Source organism: Marmota flaviventris, chromosome 10 (genome assembly GCF_047511675.1).
Source record: "Marmota flaviventris isolate mMarFla1 chromosome 10, mMarFla1.hap1, whole genome shotgun sequence".
In the NCBI taxonomy this organism is placed as follows: Eukaryota; Metazoa; Chordata; class Mammalia; order Rodentia; family Sciuridae; genus Marmota; species Marmota flaviventris.
In genome coordinates, this window is record NC_092507.1 from 59,677,394 (window position 1) to 59,701,292 (window position 23,899).

At 31.1% G+C, this 23,899-nt stretch overlaps 1 protein-coding gene across 1 annotated transcript in view; it reads right to left on the minus strand.

Annotated features, from left to right (window-relative positions):
* Negr1 (neuronal growth regulator 1) overlaps positions 1–23,899 on the minus strand; it is an 819,223-nt gene that overhangs the window by 794,460 nt on the left and 864 nt on the right. The window lies entirely within an intron of this gene.

The window sequence follows — 23,899 nt, forward strand, 5'->3', positions numbered from 1 at the left end:
ATCCTTTCCTTCAAGTAATATATAATAAAATATAAAAGAAATATACAAAACAAGCCAAAGAAAAATAGTCTCTCTGTTTACTATTGTGCCTAAAGACACAGTATGCATAGCATAAAATAATTTTATAATTCCAGAGTCCTGTAGTACCTTCATACACTGAAGGGCTTTAATACAAAAAGAATACATTGAACTGTAGAATTTTCTTCTTTTATCCATTTTTATCAGAACCTTAGTAGTGATTACATAGGCTCTTTTTGATATAATTAATTAAAATCTTAGCCACTGAAATATATTCAAAATGTTACCGAAACCAAGAATGTGAATTTCTCTGATAGCAGCAATCTGCAATAGGGCTGTATCTGTACAGTCTAAACACTCACCCCCACTGGGAAATAGCAACCTCCCCATTATGGAGATGGCATTACTTTTCAAGATGACCTGCTCCAAGTAGTGCTACCCAGCATGCTATCCATAACTCTCCAGATAAATTGAAGAGAATGAAAGATTTATGAACTCATGAATTTTTTTATTGTAGGAACCCCAGTCAAATTCACCAGAGGATTTCCTATGCCTATGTGAAGATCCTCTGGCAAAATAGAAAATGTGTGGGAAGAGTAATGGGACATTAAAATCAACTCTTATTGACTAGAAATTCTCCTGTGAATAGGTAGGAAACAAAGTAGGCTAGGACCATATTACACCTTGTTAGGTCATACTGTATCATTGATTTTTTTTCAGGCAATGTATTATTTTAAACAAAATATACTCTATTCTTCTAATAAATCAATCTTATTATTTATAAGTATTAGGTCAATATATCAATTAATAGATAATAATAAAATATTTATTTCACAAAAATATATTAAAGCAAGACAGTAAAGGACAAATGAATATACACTATTTTATATATTTATGAATAAATATTTTCTTATGATATATATTCAAAGTATTTTTTCTACGGAAGCATTCTAGCAAAATTTAATAAATTACTTTTTCTAAAAGATGATTGATTATAGAAAGACTTTTATTTAGTACATTAGAACTTTCAGCATATTACTTTTTATTGTGTAGATATCATTGTGTTTTGTTTACAAATAATTCATTTAGAAGTATATTTTTTTCTATATCTTACTTGAAACTTCCAAGAACATCAATTTGTGTGAATTTTTTCCTAAAAATGTGCAGCCTAATAACTTAAAGGTTTGGTTAGGGAAGTCAATGAGTTTACTTGAAAAATAATATTATATACCATGTGGTCTTATGTCAGGTTGCTTCCAGAGCTTAAAAAATCATTTAAAAGATTACTATACCATGTTCTATAACCCCAAAGTTTGTTTGATATACTCAAATCTCAATAATTCTAATATATGTGTGTGACATTTTGGTTGATTTATTTTGCTCAATTACTATATTCTGTGACATTACAATTATTCTATATAGTTTATATATTGACTTACCTTTAGAATGACTTGCAGAGAGGGTAAAGAGAGTCTGTATGTGCATATATGAAACTGAGAGTAAGAGGATGGAGAGGTAGGAGAGAGAGGGAGAAGGAAAGAGATAGCGAAACAAAGAGAATAGGTTTTATTTAATGTTTCTTTGGGTGTTCTAAATTTGTCAGATGCTTGACCATTTGGGGATCTAAATATATCAATTCCTGAAAGTAGTATGTGATTTATATGTGTAGGACATTGATTTATAGATTTAATAGTACAGAATATAACTTCACAACATCTAGTTCAGGCTGATGATTATAAATGGTCATATTGAGGGCAAAGTGAAATTTTCTGTTTAGAAAGCAATGACATTGCTAAGGAACAATGAACTGGTATTCCCTATCTAAGTGGAATATATGTTTTCTGATTTTTTTTTTAACTTAAAGGACCTTCTGCTTCAAGCAATACTTTGACAAGCATAAATAATTGGAAAGTTACACTGAGTTGGGTGCATTGAATTTTATGGACCAAAAGATGTGAAAAAATTGTTCAAATTATCTCATAATGTAGCTTCAGAATTTATATTGAATTTGGTGGGCAGTGATTTTTAAGATTTTGAGCAATAATGTTCCATTGCCGCATCCATCATCCCTTCCTCATTGTCAACAAAGAATCTCTAATAGTTCTATTTTCATTTTATCTCTTTTGGAAATACTTGAAGAATTGAAAAGTTCATGTTAAGATGCTTTGGGGACTCTCTAGGAAATATTTCCATCTCATTAGGCTAGATGCCCAGAAGTTCAGGCAGAGAAATCAGACAATGAATTTCAGATCAAGTAACAGAATCAGAATACTTTTATGGAGTGACAATGAGCCTAGAGAGGGATTAAAATAATAAATCAACACTCATCTTTGCTTCAATATATTAGTCTTTCTGCTGTATCTTGGGGCATAGCCAATGATGGGTATTTTCCATTCAACTATAGGAGAAGAGAACACAAAGAAAGACATGGAAAATACCCTAGGAATAAATATGTTTTTTTTGTGTGTGTGTGGAAGAGATACATACTGGAGCATTGTGTTACCAATAAAAATGGAAATGGGAAATCTGTGAGAGATGTCAAATGTGATGCTAATTGAAAGGATATAAAAATGAAGTACAAGAACAATTAATCCAATGGTGAATGCCTTTAAATGGAATAAATAGAAGTATTATTTGGATTTCAGGATATTGGCAGAGAATATCAATGCTCTTTCTATGATATTAAAATGGAGATTTCAGGAAATTTGAATTAGATCTTGGATGTGTGTTGGAGGAAAAATCAGCAGTAAAAACACTGAATGAAGTTAATATGAAAGATTAATTCAACAAGATCTTGAATGACAGAAATCTTTTTTATATTCCACCATTTTATGAATTAAAAAATGAGAACTGAAGTAGTTTCAAATGATTTTCCCAAGGCCAAAAGTTTCCAAAGCAGAGCTGGATGACATTTTCTAATAGCAACTAAATTGACATGTATACTTTCCTAAGCCAAATCTCATAATAAGCCAAATTCCTACTCAGACCATACAACATTTCCATTTTTCTATATCATGCATTCTCCTTGTTCTCTGGATTTAAGTATTATGTAATATTTTCATAACGTAATTGATATATAGTACCTCTTTCATGGGTGTATTTATTGTTGTTACAATTAACTCTCCTGTAATGGACAATAAGCTTTATATTTTTGTTTAATGCACAGTAGAAATATGTTTTAGGAGACACTCAGAGAATACTTGAAGCCTAAATAAAATGAATGAAAGAGGAATGCTGCTGCCACTCTAGTCATCACATTAAAGTTCTGAACACTTTTGAGTTTTCCAAAGTGATACCTTAGCTCCCACTTTCTATACACATTATAAAAAACATTTAATTCACATATGGTTCAATATTTTTCAACAGCCTGCAAAATATTGACAAATTTTACATAGTTTTTGTTTGTTTGTTTCAAGATTCAGTTGCAAGAATTAGATCCTTTGTTTCTTTTAAACTGTATTTTTTTTTTAAAGCTGGGCATGATGACTCACACCCATAATCCAAGAAATCAGGAGGCTGAGGCAGGATTGCAAGTTCAAAGCCAACCTCAGCAATTTAACTATGGCCTAAGCAACTTAGCAAGACCCTGTCTCAAAATAGAAAATAAAAATGGCTGGGAATGTTGTTCAGTGGATTGGTACCCATGAAGTCAATCCCTGATACCCTCATCCTCCCTAAAATGTTCTTCTTTCATATTATTTCTGCCTAATTCTCCCCCCCCAAATTTACAGACATTCCTATTTCTTCAGATACTCACTGGGGCAATTTATATATCCAACTCTAAAGACGTAGTAAAATGTATCAGTGTTTATCTACTTTTAGCTTTGTTTTGTTTTTTCCCCCATTATCCACATTAGGTTTTCTATTATCTCAGTGATCCAACAATATATTATTATATTGATCTGTTGATTCTACTTATGGTTTCACATAGTCAGTTGGTCTTTAAAGGAAATATATTATAGAAAATAAACCTGTGAGCTGGGCTGTTTTTGACTAGAAAGTACACGTGAGTAAAATGTTCCTCTTGTGTGCTAATCTGACATTTATTATTTTAAAGATTGCATTTGCTGTGCAGTATATTTCACATACAGATAATTTAAATAAAATAATAAATAGTATGAGTGGTTATTTGGATAAAATACACGAACAGCAATTATTTTATTTCCAGCAACGTGAAATGATAGTTAACATAGCTAGCATATATTAGGTTTTGAATAGATATTGAATAAATGAATGAGTAAATAAGTAGATGTTCATAATACAATAAAAATTCAGGATATAATTTTAACCTATATAGGGTATTAATGTACTTTATCCCATTTGTGGTATTTAAGACATGCTGAGAACTCTACTATCACGTAAGAATTCCTACTATAATTTATTAAAATTATATCTTAGTTTTAAACCATTATACCTACGATGGACATACAGCAAACATTTATTATCTTTTTTATAAATTAAATAAAAATTTCAAATTATATTGAAGACAAATCTAGACGTTTATGTGTTGTGTTTTATGTAATAATTGTACAATAACATATATTTTGTATGAACAGATAAATTATTTAACCAACACAATAAAAATAATAGAAAACAAAATACAAATGCTGATAAAGAAATATTTTATGCAATAACGCAGACTATGTTTTGCATATACCTACACTATTGTCTTAGTAGCCTGAAGTTTAGGTTAACAATTAAGCATGCATTGCACATACTGAATAGATTTTTACCTTTTTGAATGAAGAGTATTCACCAGATGATAATTAGTATCTGCTGAGTGCTCTTCAGACTAACATGGTATCATCAAGAAATATCACAAAAGTGTTGACACAATGCTCATCCAGCTGGAGATTCCAAACAAGTCTGTTTTCACTGCCATTTACAGTAAATTGTAACTCTGCACCAGCTGGCCAGATCCTTTTCCTCTAACCCACTCTCAACAGAAAAAAACAAAAACAAGAATATGCTTTTTGTTTGTTTGTTTATCTAGTATAAATTGATGAGGAGGTAGAAAATACACATTTTAAATTAAAATGAAATTATGAATTATAATTACTCTAACCATGTAAGTACATTATTTTACATATAAACATAATTTATTTCCTCACATCTATTTTATTATTGCAGTTCATAGAATAAAATTAATGAGCTAAAATTTATGTAAAAACTACAATATATATTCTGTGCATAAATAAAAACTTACTGTTCTTTACTGTTATCATATTTTTTTACTTGATTAGAGAAATGACACAGCTTAATCCTAAAAATTTAAATCTACGATAACAAAACTTGAAAATCAATATAATGCAGTAGTTAACAGAATATGTTCTAGAATAAGTCAAACTTTGATTCAAACTCAAATTAACAATTAAGAATTTTCTTTAATCAATCAGCTAATAATATTATATAATAGTATTTCTTAAAAGTTTGGGTGAGGATTGAAAAAATATATATGTGTAATTTGATTTACCCTTTGACAAATACTAAGTGCTTAATAAATGATAATTTAATATATTTTATTAAAATTGCTGATAAATATATATATAACTACAGATTGATATGTGTAACTAAATTTGATATATGTCTCCTGTCCATATGTCCTTCTTCCATATATTTCTATTTCCATCACTTTTTTTAAAGCAGCAATATTTCTATCAGGAATAAATAGAACAAGAGAAAGCAACTTAATGACCATCTCTACTAAAGTAGCTCTTTCTTGCTCACTGTTTTGGAGTATACCTCTGTTTTGTGGCCTATTTTATACCCCCAGGTCTGAGAGATGTTATCTGTAATATGAGGCTACAATAGTTATCAGACCATGCATATATTGAAATGAAATGCAAAGGCCAAATATTTGAAATTCATAAAGTATAAAGATAAGAATGTTACACACATTAGTTATAATTTTCTTATACAATTCCTTGAAGTCTTTTCAGGAAAAAAAAACACATAATGAACATCACTAATTACTAAAAGTTCATTTTTGTCATTGTTTATGGAAATGATGACATAAAAGGTTGAAGTCTTGAATTAGGGAAGCTAATATTTTACAAATATATATTCCCCAGTATTCTCAATCTTTTCCAAATTGCCATTCATGCAGGATTTTAAAATCTGTAATTCATGAATCAAGGGTCATTGGTGTATGGATTGATGATTCTCAACTGGGGGTGATTCTAACCTTATGAGGGCATCTGACAATAAATTACCTTTATCACACAGATAATAGCCACAGATAATACTAAACACTGAAAACCCAGACAACCCCCAAAACAAAATCTTCGGGCTCAAATTTCGGAAACTCTGGAATGAAAGTTCAGAGATACATGATAGCCCTTCAAGGATCTGAGCATTCATCAGACTCCCTTGGTTTCATTAAGTTTATCAAGAACAAACACACCTCCAGAATATTTGATTATCACTAGTTTAAAGTGAAAGGGTCAGAAGAAAATAGAACAGAGAGAAAGAAGAAACAATCATAAAAATGCTTTGGACATTTATGAAATAAAATTAGTATGGCCCTGCATTCCACAGGTCAATTACATGACTAAGTTATTATACCTAATATAAGTTCAAGTTCAGTAGACCTTAATTCAGTAAATACACTGGTCGCTGAGGATAGGAGAGAAATGCTCCCATTCTGAAGAGATGGTCACCAAAGGAAGATGAAGTGAGGCTGAGTCTAGACAACAAATGATCAAGTAAGTAATATAAAGCAAATATGGAAAAAAGTAAGTTAATTTTTAATTTTACCTTAAAAAATTAAAAAAGGATAATAGGCTAGGTTTGGTGGCCCATACCAGTAATCCCAGCAGCGCAGGAGGATCACAAGTTCAAAGTTCAGCAAAATTGAGGCTCTAAGCAACTCAGTGAAATCCTGTCTCTAAATAAAATACAAAATAGGGCTGGGGATGTGGCTCAGTAGTCAAGTGCCCCTGAGTTCAATCCTTGGAACGCCCCCCGCAAAAAAAAAGGATAATAAATCATGAGAAAATATCCTAAAACTGAAAAATAATCAACTACATTAAGCTCTAAATGTACTAACATGTATAAGTAGGCACTAAAATTCACCTATCACTTTTTTGGTTTCATGAAACAAGTAAAGCATGAGAAGCAGAAAATTGTTTTTTAGATTTCCTTACTAAATAGATATATGACCTGAGTTATTTTCTCTCTTTTATTTTACAATCTTCCCCACATATTTCATTGAGCTCATCCAAAGATCCCAATGAAGAATAAATTATCAAGGCTCTTCAAAAAGTGTACCTCTATATAAAATGTCTTCCTGTTGATATCCCAGCTTGTTTTATTCATACATTTTAAGTTGTTTTCGTTTTCCTGTAGTTATACATGATCTGAACCATGAGAAGACCAAATAAATGCCTTTTATGATGAGGTCTTATAAACCCCAAGTTTACAGCATTAGTTTGGCAGCTTTTACCAAGACTACAAGATTATCTTTAGGAAAGTACATTAAAAACAAAGAGCTAGGGGCTGGGGTTGTAGCTCAGTAGCAGCGTGCTTGCCTAGCATGCATAAGGCATCGGGTTCGATTCTCAGAACCACATATAAATAAATAAAATAAAGGTTCATCAATAACTAAAAAATATTTTTTAAAAAACAAAGAGCCATTGATTAGAATTCAAGCTAGTACAGCTCAGTAGACCTTAATTCAGAATACGCTGGTCATTGATGATAGGAAAGAAATGCTCGCCTCCTGAAGAGATGGTCATCAAAGGAAGACGAAATGAGGCTGAGTCTAGACAACAAGTGATCAGGCCCAAAGACCCTCTTCAGTATTGACTTTTTCTGCTCTTCTCCTTTAATACATTGAAATATCTTTACTATTTTGTTCCTCAACTACCCTTTTTCCTGCACCATCAGTAATGATTCCTTCTGTATTTGAAGACAAGTTTTGGCTCATAAAATCACCCCCTGATTTACATCAGTGGTTTTTAGTATTTAAATCTCAAAACAAAAACTTCTGTCTCATCTATGATGAAAGGAGGAATTTTATTATTTTACTATTTTATTGTATCATTGTGATGCAGTGAAGCTTCCTGCTGTATCAAGCCTATTGTGGAAAGGGAGTTTATACATGGAGAAAATACATCTCATTAAATACTTCTAAAGGCTAAGTATCATGTCTATTTGATGGGCAATCTCAAAACCAGGAAGATGAAGAAGGCTGATACGTGTTATTTGACATTAATGGGATAAACATAAAACTACTCTTGCATATACTTCTTAGGAAAAACTGCTATGCAGGCAAAGTTTACCTTTTGCTACTGCTTGTCTCTTTTATTGTTCTTATTCTTCACTTCTCAGTAGTAAGTCTTCTAATTTTCATCATGCATTATTTCTTTATACATTTGTCCCCTTTCTGATTTAAAATAAATTTTAAAAATAACTAGATACAACATAAAACTGATATAAAAACCATAACAAAACCTATCAATCATTCACTAAGTATTGTATATGCTGCTAAAGGCTTTCTGTAACTTTCCTGTTTTGATCCACAGAGCAACCCTAAGAAGTAGGTACACATCCTTCTTTTTATCACTAGTTGATTTTGAGAGGTTAAGTGAACTGCCAAAAGTCACATCATCTAGGAGTTCAAAGAATCCACAGTACTTTGACTGAAATCCGAGGGCTTAAAATGATGTTTTCCCCAATGGGAAAATACTTAAAATTTATTCACTTCATTAGTTCATAAGAAATCATTAATGTATTATGTCTTCATATTCTTAGGAAGGACAAAAATACCTAAATTTATTTCTTGGTAAAGTGTTTTCTAACTATAGAAAAAAATGACTTTTGCTACATTATATTTTTATTTATATATTTTATATTTATATAGTTATTTATATTATATAGTTAAAGACATCCTCCATTTTTAATTCCATCCAAAACCCAGATCTCTATTGGTGAGCCAATTTGTATGAAAATGTTTTTGAATTACAGCCTTTTTCTCACTCATTAAGCTATATGATCTGTATGCACAAACAACATGTGGTAATATACTAATATTTACTAAGTATTTATGATGAGCCAGACATTGTTTTAAGTAATATATAAGTTTATATGAACAAATGCTCAAAACAAATTTATAAAATATGCACTATTAGCACAGGATTTGATAAGCAATTTGCCCAAAGTCACACCTATGTGGTAGCAATTTGTTATTGAAAACAAAGAGGCTGTCTTTAGTGACACACTATACTTCACTGTTCCTTCCTCTGTTACTTGGCAGAGCGTTTCTTAAACTGTTCCCAAGAAAATATACTGCAGGTATCAAGATTGGTATAAAATAATTGTTTGAATTAAACTATTTTAATATTTAACATATCAAATGAATTCCAGTTGGAATTCAATAGAATTCTAGAAGAGTTTAAGTCGAAGCTTAAACACAAAGTGTTTGATTGTGTCAACACAAATTTGAAAGATTCTAGACACAACTATAGGATGTGGCTTTTACTTAGAGGATATAATGAGAAGGATCACCAAAAAAAATGTTATAAAAATATCATTCAAACATTAACATATTTATCCTCTCCTGGTATTTTCTTCTTTGGATTTCAGGGTGAAGGGGAAAAAAGCTATTGAAGTGGAAGTGGAGAAATGACAATGACAGAAGAGAAAGGAAATGGTATGTTGGTAGATTAGGATGAAATCATTTTTTTCTATATCATTATTACTCACATATTTTCTCCTCATGTGATTCCATTTCTTAGATGTTTGTGCTATTAACTCAATGTACATCTATTCTGTAGAAATGGGCAAAGTATGATGAGGAATGGAGCACAAAATGGAAATAGCCATCTCTGTAAGTTAGAGGTATTATTAGCTATGACAGGCACAAGCAATAGGGAGGCTAAGGTGAAACCAAAAGCCCTTGTAGTGAACCTGGAAAATCAAATGAATCTGTAACTCTGTAGTTATGTCTGTGTAATCAGTAATATGAAGCAAGGGATAAAAAGTAAGAACTCATCTTGGGTTCCAGTCCAAGCTTTGATGTTTATAATACATATTTATTGCTAGTAACCAAGAAAAGGTCTTCAAACATCCAAGCCTATTCACTTGTAAAACTGGAATTTTAACACTTGCTCTGATTTCCTTATAAGCTTGTTGTGATATTTAAGTGAGATAACAAATAAGCAATATTTCAAAGGTATGAAAGAAATATGCTTAGATTTTAACTTGAAGTTTATAAGACATAGTTACCATCATATCTTAATTTCTACTTTGATAGGAATGTTTACACTGTATTAATAAATACAAAGACTTCAAATTGAAGGTTTTTAAATATAGAAAATTAATGAATAAATGTAATCAAATATATTTTAATGAGTATTATTCTTTGGTTCTCATTGTTCTAAATGTTTATTATTACTTATCATCCAAAGTAAAATAATATATATGGAAACCATAGTTTTATGGTAATAATTATTTAAACACATTGATTGGTTATTTTCAATGACAGACAACAAAGAGCCTACTGACATGTATAACATATTTGATAATAAAGAAAGTTTTTCAATAGTTATCATATTTAAATACCAATATTTTATTTCTTCATTAAAAATTATCCTCTTGAATACAAAGAAAAAAAATTTAAGTGTACCAAAAGTCAATTTTTCTATAGATAGAAAACACTTCAAGAAATAAATTTAGGTATTTTTGTCCTTCCTAAGAATATGAAGACATAATACATTAATGATTTCTTATGAACTAATGAAGTGAATAAATTTTAAGTATACTTTCAGTTGCCAACTCTTCACAAGCTAGTACAAAAGCTATATATGTTTTCCATTTTCTCTTGATGAAATGTTGTTTACACCATTACTACCAATTTGTTTACACTTTTTATGTCAATTTTTTCCTAAGTTATACTTACTCTGCACACTCAGACAATCTTTTATGTTCTAATTATGCATGACTGATGATAGCTGTTTGCCTGTTTGACCATCAACCTAGTTGCTGATGCCAAATGAAAATCATTTAAAGTAGATAATAAATCGACTCTTTCATTAAGAAGATAGTTTTGTTATCCTTTAATCTTAATTAGTTTTATGGTACTAAAAGTCAATCAGTTTCGGTATTTCCATTTAATCTTAAAATACATCAAACTTCCTCTTTGCATTTTTCTCTAAGGAAAATACTTGAAATGCAAATGCACAATTTAGTTGAACAACTAAGAATTAATTTGATCCTACAGTATATGACAATTTATTATGGAATAATGAGTCAGTGGTTAAGTATAGTTCAAGCTTCCAAGGATACATAATATAATCATTCAATAAACTATCTATTAAATTTTCCACTAACTACTAATATATACTGAAGACCATAGAAATCAAAATGTCTTCTCTTTAAAATCAAACTAAGAACTCTATCTCTTCAAACTAAAACATGTAGTATCAAATATACCTTAGAAACTTACAAAATATTTGGACAACCTCTAATGAGCTGTCTTTATAATTTTATAATTTTAAATAAATTTTCTTGGACTATAGAAATTATCATCAATGTTAAGACATAATAATCAACAGAATTTTCTAATTCTGAAACTTATTTGATTGTCACTTTCAAATAGAAACTTAATTCTTCTCCCCATGTGTGACAGCCTATTTTATAATATATATGGGAAAAAATATTACAATATGCACACTAGGATTAAAGTAATTTTATTTAATCAAATGCTAAAAAGTCTTATTTTCAGCTACCATTACTTTTTTTTTTTTTTTTTGTACTGAGGATTGAACTCAGGAGCCAACATCCCCAGTCCTTTTTTCTATTTTATTTAGAGACAGGGTCTCACTGAGTTGCTTAGGGTCTCCCTAACTTGTTGAGGCTGGCTTCAAACTCATGATCCTCCTGCCTCAGAATAGTAACAAAAATTTATATCTTCATGATTTCCCCATATAAATATTATTCACATTGTTTACTACTAAAGCTAGATGACACAGAAAAGTGAAGATATTATCTGGCAGAAATCAACTGATTATTTGTGTCAAATATGAGGAGAATTTTTAAAATGTCCCAGGATAAGTCAGAAACTAAATTCATCAATTTACACATTTGGAAGAAGTGTCATCCATTCCATTGTGAGCAGAAAGATTGAAATAGCTGAGAAAATGAAGGGATGAAAGCACAGAAGTGCTATTTCAATGAAGAATCATTTACAGAAGAATTACAAATACTGTTTGCTTTGTCAGTCCAATAGACCATCATGTGGTAATTATGAAGTCCTCCTTTGCATATTATCACTCCATGCAAGAAAAATATAAAGCAAGTACATTGAGAAAAGTGTAGTATTTTAGAAGAAACAAATTACAATGGCAACAAGGTGTCAATTAGAAGAAATTGTATGAAAGAAAACTCATGATGGACCTTCAGAATATATCAAAATTGACAATAAAGGTGAAGGAAAATCTATGCATAAAGATATTAACGAGAGGATGGTATGAAGACAAAGGATTTCAGATGATTATAAAAACAAACCCTCAAATTAGAAACAATATGAAGGGAAGGTCATTGCAGAATAGAGGTGTTTAAATGACTACTATTCTTCACAGTATCAAAAGTTCCTTTAAAAATAGGTAAACCTGAGAAGTTATTAGGAAGAAAACAGATTGTATCTAGTATAAAATGACCTATAATGATTCCTTTAACTTTGTATTACAGGAACTCCATAAATATATATGCTAAAATGAGTTCAAATCTGAAAGACCATGTTTTCTATGCAAAAACTATCACATGAGTTGGAAAAATAACTTTTCAAAAAAATGAACAAAATCAGTTTAAGGATCCTAAATTTAATAAAAATTTTCTAAAGAAATCATAATATACAAGGTTGAATTAAGGGTTGTAATAATATACATCAATTAAAATCATGTTATATTACTTTGAAGTCAAATAACAATAGACTGTAAAATTCATAGAAAAAAAAAACACAAAATGATGGCTGTAGGAATTCAAAGACAGAGCTAGAATTAGCCTAGAAAGGTTAAAAATGTTCTAGGATGATATGAAACAAAAACTGTACATTTGTTGGGGAGCACTTTGGATACCTAAAGCAAAACACCATCATGCAAAGTCTGGAGCAGGTGAATATATAAAAATAAAATAAAAATATTAATAAATTACATACTATCAGATGGAAACAAGTTTTTACTCAACTCGTATATATATATATGTGCATGTGTGTATATATACATACATATATACACATATACATACATTCGTATATATTCTAATTAGACCACATATTTGCCTAATTATAAACTATATACACTCCTACCAACTAGCAGAAAAAGACAACATGCCTAATATGCTTGATTTTTTTTCATTTCTAGCAATTAAAAAAGACTGACAGGCTTAATGACACAGGAGTAAAAGCATCTTTCATAGGTTCTTGCATTTTTTGATCTTTCTGTCTATTATGGGAAATAATGGTACTCCACACTCTCGGCTGCCTAGCTCTCTTCAAAGGAGTAAATCAAGGTGGTTCAACTGTTCAGAGTTATATCAGAATTAACATTCAAATGATTAAACTGGGGATTTGGAATACTATAGTGAGCAACCAATGCTTGTCCCTTCTGTTAAGGATTACAATATACAAAAGATCAAAAAATGTAGTCACTTTTAAAAATGAACACAGGCTTTTGAGACACACAGGCCATGGACCAAGTCCTGGCATGCATTTACTCCCCCTAATGAAGTTCAGAAAGGTATTTCTATGATTTTTCCTCCACTGTTAAGAGTAGAAAAATTACATGTTGTTGCAAGGAAATGTTGAAGTAGCAAATATATAATACTAACTATATATTATGTTCACTAGCTGTTTTTTTTTTTCTCTGTGTTATCAGTAGCTTGTAATCATTAGAGATGATTTTTTTTTTGGATGAGAGGTTTTTCTTTGGGGAAATACATAGTTTTAAGAATTCACTCTTTCCTACCTAGTATATGCTGATGACCATCTAATGCAATGTGTAAACTACTTAGTATCATTTAAACCAATTTCATATTTTTCCTCAATATATAACATATATTCTTGATTTTTATCACTGTAGACACAAAAGTAGCTAAAGTGAAGTTAGTGTTCAATAAATGTTTAATAACTAAATAACAAATTTATCAATTATGCCAATTTTTCTTAATAAAAGTAAAAGATAATGGATAAAGCACTGAACTTGGTATAGGAAGACCTGGATTGGAATTCTGATTGGAATTCTGATATAGTCATTTCCTATTCTACCTGGAGCAGGTTATATCACCTTTCCAAGCCTAAGTGGTTATAAAACTTGGAAATCAATACTTCATAACATACTATTGCAAAATTGTGTCATATAGATATTCAAAGAGTACCAGATGGATCTAAGTCAAGATGTTGATGCCTCCACCATTATGTATATAAAACATTCTGCTATGCATTTTTAAAATATGCAGAATTAGAGCAAGCATTCATACATAATTTCTGAGCTTGTACTCAGCATATTGTTTTGGCTAAAATGGCAAGAAAGAAAGATCTTGCCTGTAAACCCTCCCTCTGATATGTACTACTTTCAGTTTAACCTACAGATGATCTAAGGAATCATAGGATGTTCCTAATCCAGGATAATTATTTGCTACCCTACACAGAGTCCAGAGTTAGCTATTTTTTTTTAATTTATAATTTTCTTATCTACTATTCCAATGTTATCACCAGTTATCAAATCTTCTTTGAAACTTTCACAAATGTTAATCTTTACCCTCTGACTCCTTCACTGAATTGCATCTTACTTTCTAATCCCTTATTTGTTCTTTTCTGAGTCTTTTTGTTTCTCCTTTATGCCTTTTACGTTTCATGTGACCACCAACTTACTGTCCTCTCTTAATACTGGCAAGAAATCAAATCACCATCAGTCTGCTGAGCGTAAAGTTTATGGTTCCATTGCATTTTCATGCCTTGGTTCTGCATTCTAATAGCTAACATTTCGTAGGTGTATTTCTATTTCTATTTTGAGTCATTTAATTTTTATTGGGCTAAAAACAACAAAAGCAAGTATATGTATCAAATATAATCTTTAAAATGTAAAATATATATTTGGTGAATATTTTACAGAGGGCCACAAATAATTGGTACAGTGAGTTAAATGGGACCAAAATATACTCACATTAATTGGTAAGATGTATCAATAAACTTCAGATTGAGATTAGAAGAGAAGCAGCCCAAAATTATTGGCTGATATAAATTTAGTATTTACTATGTATTATATACTGATAGTCTTTCATAGGCAATATTTCATATAATGCTCATAGTTCTACTGAGGTAAGGCATTTGTTCAAGGTCAGAAATCCAGTTAAATAAAGAAGCAGATGTGCAAAATCAGGTCCCTGCTCTTCTGGACACCTCAAAGGATGACCAATTTCAGTAAAACTAAGCAATAACAAGTGAAAAATTGTGCATAAGAAAAAGCAAATCTTCATATCTCTTAACTCTTTATATCTATTATCTCATATTAGTCATGCATGAGCAAAAAAATATTGATCAATGATAAAGAAGGATCCCATTATTTGAAGATTTATATAAAATTTCATTTTGTGAACATATTGCAAAACATATCCCCTGACCTCAATGCAGGCCAATATATAAAATTATCATAAATGAACTGCTAAATTGAAATGAAGATATATCCCTGAGCGAAAGACACGATTTCAGAGTTGCAATTTATACAGTGCACCTCATTTCATCATAGGAAGGACACAGGCTTAGGATAATGTCCATTATTTAATTAATTATATTAAATAAACAAATGTTCTCTTATTATACTTGCATATAGCACAATTTATGGGCTTAATTCTATGCTATTCCTAATCTTTAAACTTTTAAATATTTTTATTATAAGTCACTCAAACAGTATAACATTTCCTCTCTTCTTCCTTGTCTCCCTCTCTTCTTCCATTTCTTCATTCTGCATTCTGAGTTTCAGTAGTCATAATGGGCCAAACACTATGGGAAGCAGCAGAATTGTCATTTTCTATTCAACTGATCAATTACCCAGGATATTAATTTTAAAAAAAGGTTACGTGTGAATCAAATATATCTAAACATGTTCACCTGGAAGAAATATTCTGTCTAGAAGATTAGGAAAACTTTATGATTCCTTTGATTTATTATTTTAATATCCCTATACCATAGGATGTGATATTATTGGAGGTAATATACAATGTCTTATTATAGCTTTTACATTTACTGTATCTCTTAAATCCATTTATTATACATAAATTTAATTAAGTTGCATGAGCGGAAAGGGTTTTCTGAAGACAAGAGAACATACATTTTCCATGACCCTTTAAGTCAATCCAGAACCATTAAAAGTTTTATGGGAATAGCTTCAGCTTAAAAAAAAATTAAAAAAAAATACAAAACAGAACAAAAATCCAATAATGCAGCATGAGCATAGGCACTGCACCTATGTCCAAATGACTTAGTGAACTTCAGTAAAGAACAGTTTAGCTCTGGACTAAAAATGGTTGTACACATCTTCCATACATCGAGCAAATTACTAGCTATTTGGAAACTACAATATATTGGCTTCTGGTCAGAAGACAAACACTTAATGTGGGCAACATTGCCAAATTCCTCTTTCCTCTATTCCACTTTTCTTAGAGAATGTGATTAAGTGACCAGTTTCCATGCCAGCTAGATGCTTAAGAGCATCAAAGGCCCTCTGTCAGGATTCAGAACTTGATATGGCTCAGAAACCACTATGCTAATAGATAACCTCCTCAACATTATAAATCAAAACCTCATGGCCACATTAAAATTCTTTAAGCTAGTATCAATACCCTGTGGTTTAAAAAGTACTGTTAGCCAATCTCTGGAGAATGGTTGAGGTTGGAATAACACAAAATTCTGCTCTGGTTTGGGTGTGTAACTACTTTTCATAATTCAGAGTTATTCATCTGTAGCAACAGCCAATTCTTTCTACCTTCATTATCTTCACTGGTTTCATTTTAATTGAAGCTTTAAGAGAAAGGAAGAGGAGGTTTCATGCATTGAGGTAGAAACACAGAAATTATTAGGAGGTCACAACAGACATTTCACTATTTTGAACTGTTCCTATTACCTGATGATTATAATTGCAAAGAGCAAAAGTCCTCCTATATAATTTAAAATCTTGGATTTTGAAATTATATCAACATCTCAAAATCTGCAACTGGACCACTATGTTTTAAAGTTCTGTTGAAGTCCCTGTAAGAAACATCTCAAGTCTTAGCAGCACATACACACAGGCACACATAAATAGAAACAAAGTAAAAGGTTAATCAAACAATATTTTCCTTTATTATATGCAATGCTTTTTATTTTACATTCTAGTACATTTTATTTTTCAAATCTGATGATATTCAGCATATTTTCTTCAGGACCCTCTAACATACTGTTTCTTGCAATCTAAAGGCACTGTATGTTTTTAATGTCTATGTCTTGATCTTCTAAGACTTTTTCAGGAATTACTCAAGAGACTTTTGGTATGCAGATTTAATTTTAAAATTTCTCTATAAACATGAAGTTCCAATTAAGTATTAATGGTATTATAATTATTAAAATGTGAAACAACAAGGAACAAATTGTTTTATTCCTCTCCTTATACTTCCATTGATTCTCTAATTAAAAAAATAGTAGGCATTGTCTTCCTGTGTTCAAGATATTATGCTAAGGCCCTAGATACAAAAGAGTCATGATACTTAAAAATGTAAATATTTTTTTTCTAATCAAAATATAGCAAAGGATAGGAAGTATATTTTAGCAAAACATCCAAAACTACTAATTTCTTCAGAATCTTATTAATTATAGCACTTTTCATCCTGAAATAACTATAGTATGGAACTATAATTTGATAATTATTATGCCTATGCCGAAAATTCCTAATTCTTACTGTGTGGTAGTATAGAAATTCCTTGTTTTCACTAGTTAATTTGAAACATTTTTGATGATGTCTACATGGACATGTAAGATGATGTCTATATGGATAGGTAAGATTAAGCTTGTAGGAAATAAAAAAGCAATAATTTTTAATTTCTATATATCTAAGTATATATACCAAAGGAAAAATGTCAATGATGAACTTTAATGGATCACCAAAGCTTTGAGAGATGGAATGGTAGACATCAAGAATTTAATTTTCCTCCTAATTCAGAAATCTTTTCTAAAGTATCTCTGAAAGTCATTTAATCAATGATGATTTTAAATTAACATTTTCCTAAAAAATTATGGAGAAATGTACCAAAAGTAGGATTTGATAGTAATTGCTTATATTGAAACCAGACAACAAATTGAAAAACAGTTGTCTTTCAGAAAGTGTTCTACAGAAGTGGATGGAAGGTCACTGGTCACTACACCCTCTAGTCCTTCATTAAGGGGAAGAATTTAAAAAAACACTCTTAAGTAATTCCTACAACAATAATCACTTTTGAAGCTTCTCATAGCTCTTCATGTAAGTCATATCATGTAATGTCTACAATGTCTTAATTTCTGTCATTCTGAAGGAAGATATGATAAAAGATAGATCTTATTTCTAACTAGAGAATTCTATAGTTTGAGAGACTAGATCCTACAACAGTCAAATAATTGAATCAAGAGCATTGCTAAGATCATACACCTTATAAGAAACAAGAAACTTTGATTAGCTTCTCAGGTATTAAGCTAAATAAAAGAAAAACTTTGAATTCCTTTTGATCCTCATGGCAATACTACAGAAATTGTCTTAGCATTCTGATCTCATATCCACAAGCAGGGCGTAGTCCTAGTTATCATTTTGATTTTGTCAAAAGCAATAATAGAGCCCTATTAAATTTTATCAATATAGATTCACTAACTTAATTTTCCATCCAAAAAAATTATCTTTTTCTACTGAATTTGCTCAATTTTATGTTAAGTATTTATATATATTTGGCTTATTATTCTCACCATAATCTGGGTATGGGAAAAAAACCCCCACAATGTATCCATCTTTCTTCTTTGTAATAAACCCTGATGTTATTGTTCAACTTCTATGCATCTCTTCTTAAATGAGTATTACATCCATCCCCAGCAAGCAACATTTGTAGTACCAGGGGGAAGTAGTCATTCAATCAAACATAATTAAAATCACTGAAACTATTATTTTTCACTATGTATCAATCATTGCTCTGCAAGAAACATTTAAACCATTCAGTATATTTAAAACAAAGGCAATTTAATACAGGGAATTTATTACAAAGGGGATAGAATTTTTGAGAACCAAACAAATTGGTGAGATAACACAGTGTGTAGTAACAGCAGGAAGCCACAAGTACTCCTAAGTTGAAGGAATAAAAGGATAAGGCAGTAAACACAAGTCCAAGAACTAGCTATCAGTTGGAAGCTAGCACAAAAGGCTTCTAGTGCGAGCTGGATATGGTCCTGGACACTGCCTAAAACAATGAAAGAGAGGAAAGGGGAAATACCCTAGATTTTTCACTTTGTAATGCTCTCCCTCCTTCCCAAAATACTTTCCATTAGCCAGTCACAGACAGAAGACAGATGACATGGAAGCCTGGGGTGCTAGCTCCATCTCCTATTCCCAGACACTTAGAACAGCTGAATGATAAAGGATACACCAGTACAACAGGCCCACAACTGGCTGACACATAACATGATATGACCAATTTCCTAAATTCTTTAGAAGTCAAGTGTTACAGAATTAACTTATTTCATGAAGCAGTTCAATTACAAAACCAATCTATTCAAAATAAGTAGTATATTAACATGCTTTGGTGCAAAGATTTATACAACAAAATGAACTTTTCAATGATTGTGAATTAAGAAAAAAAATTGAACTATGCACATGGCTTGGGAGGCTGAGGCAGGAAGACCATAAGTTCAAAGCCAGCCTCACCAACTTAGTGAGGTCCTAAGCAACTTAGTGAACCCTGTCTCTAAATAAAAAGTAAAAGAGGGCTGAGCATATGGCTTAGTTGTTAAGCACCCTTGGGCTCAATCTCTGGTATCAAAAATGAATAAATAAATTTAAAAGGGTCTAAATCCCCAATGGCAAATATAAATTTATCTAGAAAAGTTAAAAATATTATGTTGTTACTTAATTAATAAAGGCTGTATATTAATATACTTGGCGATATATCATACTTCAGAATAGTTCTGAAAAACCACTATGCCACATTAAAAAGTTTACTTGGAATATGCAAAGTATCCACGTGTAGGAACAACTCAACAATGAAATACTTTCTAATGATATTCCCCAAGTACAGCATAATGCATTTTTACTGCAATAAGTAATTCTGCATTTTTTACATAAATCATTTAAGTTACTATAGCCAATAGTATGCATTCAAACCAATACTAATTAATACAGTTTAGTCAAAAGGCAAAATGTATTGGACAAACATGTTGAGAAGTAATAAATAATTGTCATATCCATTTAGAAATATACTTGAAAAAGTTTTGTATGTTCCAATGAAAATGTTTCCTAGAACTGTGTTCTAGGCTGTAAGCAAAATGCTTCCGCTTATTACAGTATCATAGTAGGATATCACACAATTTCCATTCAAATTCAGTGGATTAAAATGACAAACTTGTGTTCAGTTTTGCTAAAGTAAAAGAAGATATCATATTTAAGCAAAGAATCTCTCTTCCTTCCTTCGTTTGATTAAAGCATGACAAGCAGATAATAGGACATTTTGAATTCATATCAGGAAGATGGCTAAAAATGCACAAAATTCATACAGAAGGGTTTGAATGAGAAACAGATTGAAAAATTTAGCTTAAAAATGACATGTAATTAAAAAATGTGCAGGCACAAGGAGGATATAAATGAGGATGTTCACAGTGTTGTTTCCAAAGAATGTTAACCATTTTCAACTTGTTTATACAACAGTATATGTTAATAGGGTAAGAATAAAGCAATTGATTGACAGTACAGTAATGGCCACATTCTATGTAAAAATAAGTCATCTAAAATTTACGTACTTTTCCAAAGTAATGTTTACCCCACTCCTCAGTTCTACACACTCTGGTTCCTAAAACAGAACCAATGTGGTTCTACTGTCTTCTGTTCTCTGATGTCATACACTGACAAAGTAACTCATATCTTCTATGCAGTATAAATGCAACATGAAAACTATAAAAAAAGTTGATGTGTCCACACAAAGCTTAACAAGTTTTGTTAGAAATAAAATACTATATGTATTACATGAGGTAGTGATCAAATTTAATAAATTAATGGAAATGCTTTGTTTATACAAAATTAATGTCCTTTAGACGCTCGTGAATTTACTTAAATCCAAAGTTTAGGCAAGGAAAGTATATATTATTACATTGAGTATATTCACCATGAAATATTTTATCAAGAAGGTCCAAATAGTTCAAGTGAACAGAGATTTAGCAATGAAAAATATTATTGACTAACCTTAAAGGACAAAGTTAAAATGATAAAGATGTTGAAATTTTTAAATGGAATTTCACTATAAATTCTCTATTCAAATTTAACAGATAATATTATTTGCATGATAAAGTTAGTAGATTACAGAATGAATTTCCTTTGAGTTGTAGCTCCACTTAAGGAAAGTTTTGTTTTTCTTGATTCTCTTCTTAAAAACAGACATTCTGGCACTTAGAAGATGAAAATGTATCATTTGACCTTTAAACTTCTGTTTCATTAATGTAACCACAAGCAACAGAGTCACTGACTGGCAGGCTTGCACTTCAAGGCCTTTACCACTTAAAGTTATTTGATAACTGTTATGCCACCATTTGTTTTTTATTAGACACTTTGGGGAACATGCTACAATAAAAACAATATATTGCGTAAAGCTTGATAAATAACATCTTGTAATTCAGTTAAGTATTCTCTTAACACTGGATTCATCTACTTTGATGGGAAGGGGGTGTATATTTGGAGGGTAGATTTTTGGTTTGCTTTCTAATGAGTTATAGGTTAATGCCAAATATAATGCTGAGCATACCAGTAAAAAAAAAAAAAAAAAAACAGAATATAACTCTGTAAGTTTATTCCTTTTGAAAAATATGGCACCTAAGTTGCCCACACTCTATGAGTCCTTAGGCCATACATGTTTTGGTCTTGAACAAAGACAATACCAAATGCAGAAGTCAAGAAAAATATTTGATATTACTTAAAGTTGTTTTAACAGAGATAAAATTTGTTGTAAATAAATATGTTTAATTATTTTTAAAACTTTGGGCAATGTAAAAAAATTCAACAATTGGATACATCCTAGATAATTATAAAATTAATATGAGCAAATTGCTTTGAGTAAAAGGTAATGCAGATAAGATTTCTGTTTCATATTACAAAAAAATGATTGTTCATCAAAAAAATAAATTATAATTGGTTCAAAATATCATTGAGAAGAGACAGAGATTCTATTTGCTTTAAGAAGTTTTAAAAGTCAAAATTTTCCTAAAGATATTACAAAACTCAGGATAGAGCATATAAATGGATGAAGTACACTGCTCAGAAAGTAAACAAGGACTGCACCAAACCAACAACATTGGAAAGATATTGTCCCCACATGTCAGGAAAGCTTCACTGTTGGAAGCAATGAGTTCTCCTGGAAGCAGAATGTGGCTCCAGCTATTGTAATTAACCATGGTATCTGATGGATTGTTCATTAGGAAAAAAAAAAAATGCCAAGTAATATGGTGAAAAGATAAGCCATCTACCAAATCCCTTAGGTTGAAAATGGTACTGCTTCCCACACATAAGCAATATGCCACTACAGACATACATATTGCAGCTCCCATGATATGTGTTTTCAGCCCCCAAAGGTAGTATTTTGTCTTTATCACTGTTATTCAAACTTATAAAAGAAACAATATAAAAAGTAATTATGTGTTTAAATTATATTCTCTATGTGACAATGTTATGACTAACAATGAAGTTATTTTACTATGTGTAATTTGAAAACTTGTTACTTTTGTATATACAACAGTATTCATAACAAAGATAACATATTGTTAAAACATAAATTAGTGTATATTAGAAATTATAATAGTACTCTGCAAATTGGGACTCATGTCTCAAGATGTATAAGCCATAAACCACACCCACATCATTAAATTTAAAATGTTGCATGATTCAAACAGAAATATATACCAATTTCTTTCACATCTCTTAAGCCATGTATCCTGAATTTGTGTAACCTACACTTATAAGCCAACTACCACCCAGTGGAGAGAAAGAATATCTTTCAGGAAGATTTGAGGTATATGTCAGGTGGGGGTGTCAGGGGAGAAGGGAGGGCAATGGGAAATGAAGGAATAGAGCATTTAGCCTTGTTTAGATTCAAGCACTACTGATCATCAATTTGTATTTTCACAGGAAATGAAATGTTTCCAGAAGCTCATTCTGCAATGTTGCTTAAGGATAAAACCAGGCTAGGATGTTCATTAATGACAAACCATTTCAACATTTAAGCTCAGAGAAACGAGAAGAAGGGATTGGGGGAGAAGTAAAACTGAAGACCAGAAGGAGGGAGAAAGGTTGGAAGAAGAGGTGGCAGCAGGTTGGGGAAGGTGAGAAGGTAGGAGGGGGTCGGGGGAGATAGTGTGTACACACATATGAGTGACTGTGTGTGGAGCAGAGGAGTGTATGCGTTTTAAACAGCAAGAATCTGAACGTGAGAGGGGTCCGTAGAGTACAGAAGTGCCCATGTGTGCTAGGATATGAAAGAGCCTGTGAAGGAGTGTGTTTATAAAACTAAGATTTATGAGGGTGAGAAATGGTACTTAGGGGGAAAGCGGGAACATGCATGTGGGTGTGACACGGATGGGGAAGAGCACAGGGGAGAAGGATGTGGGAAATGGGAATCAAAGAGGGAAGACAAGGCACTGAGT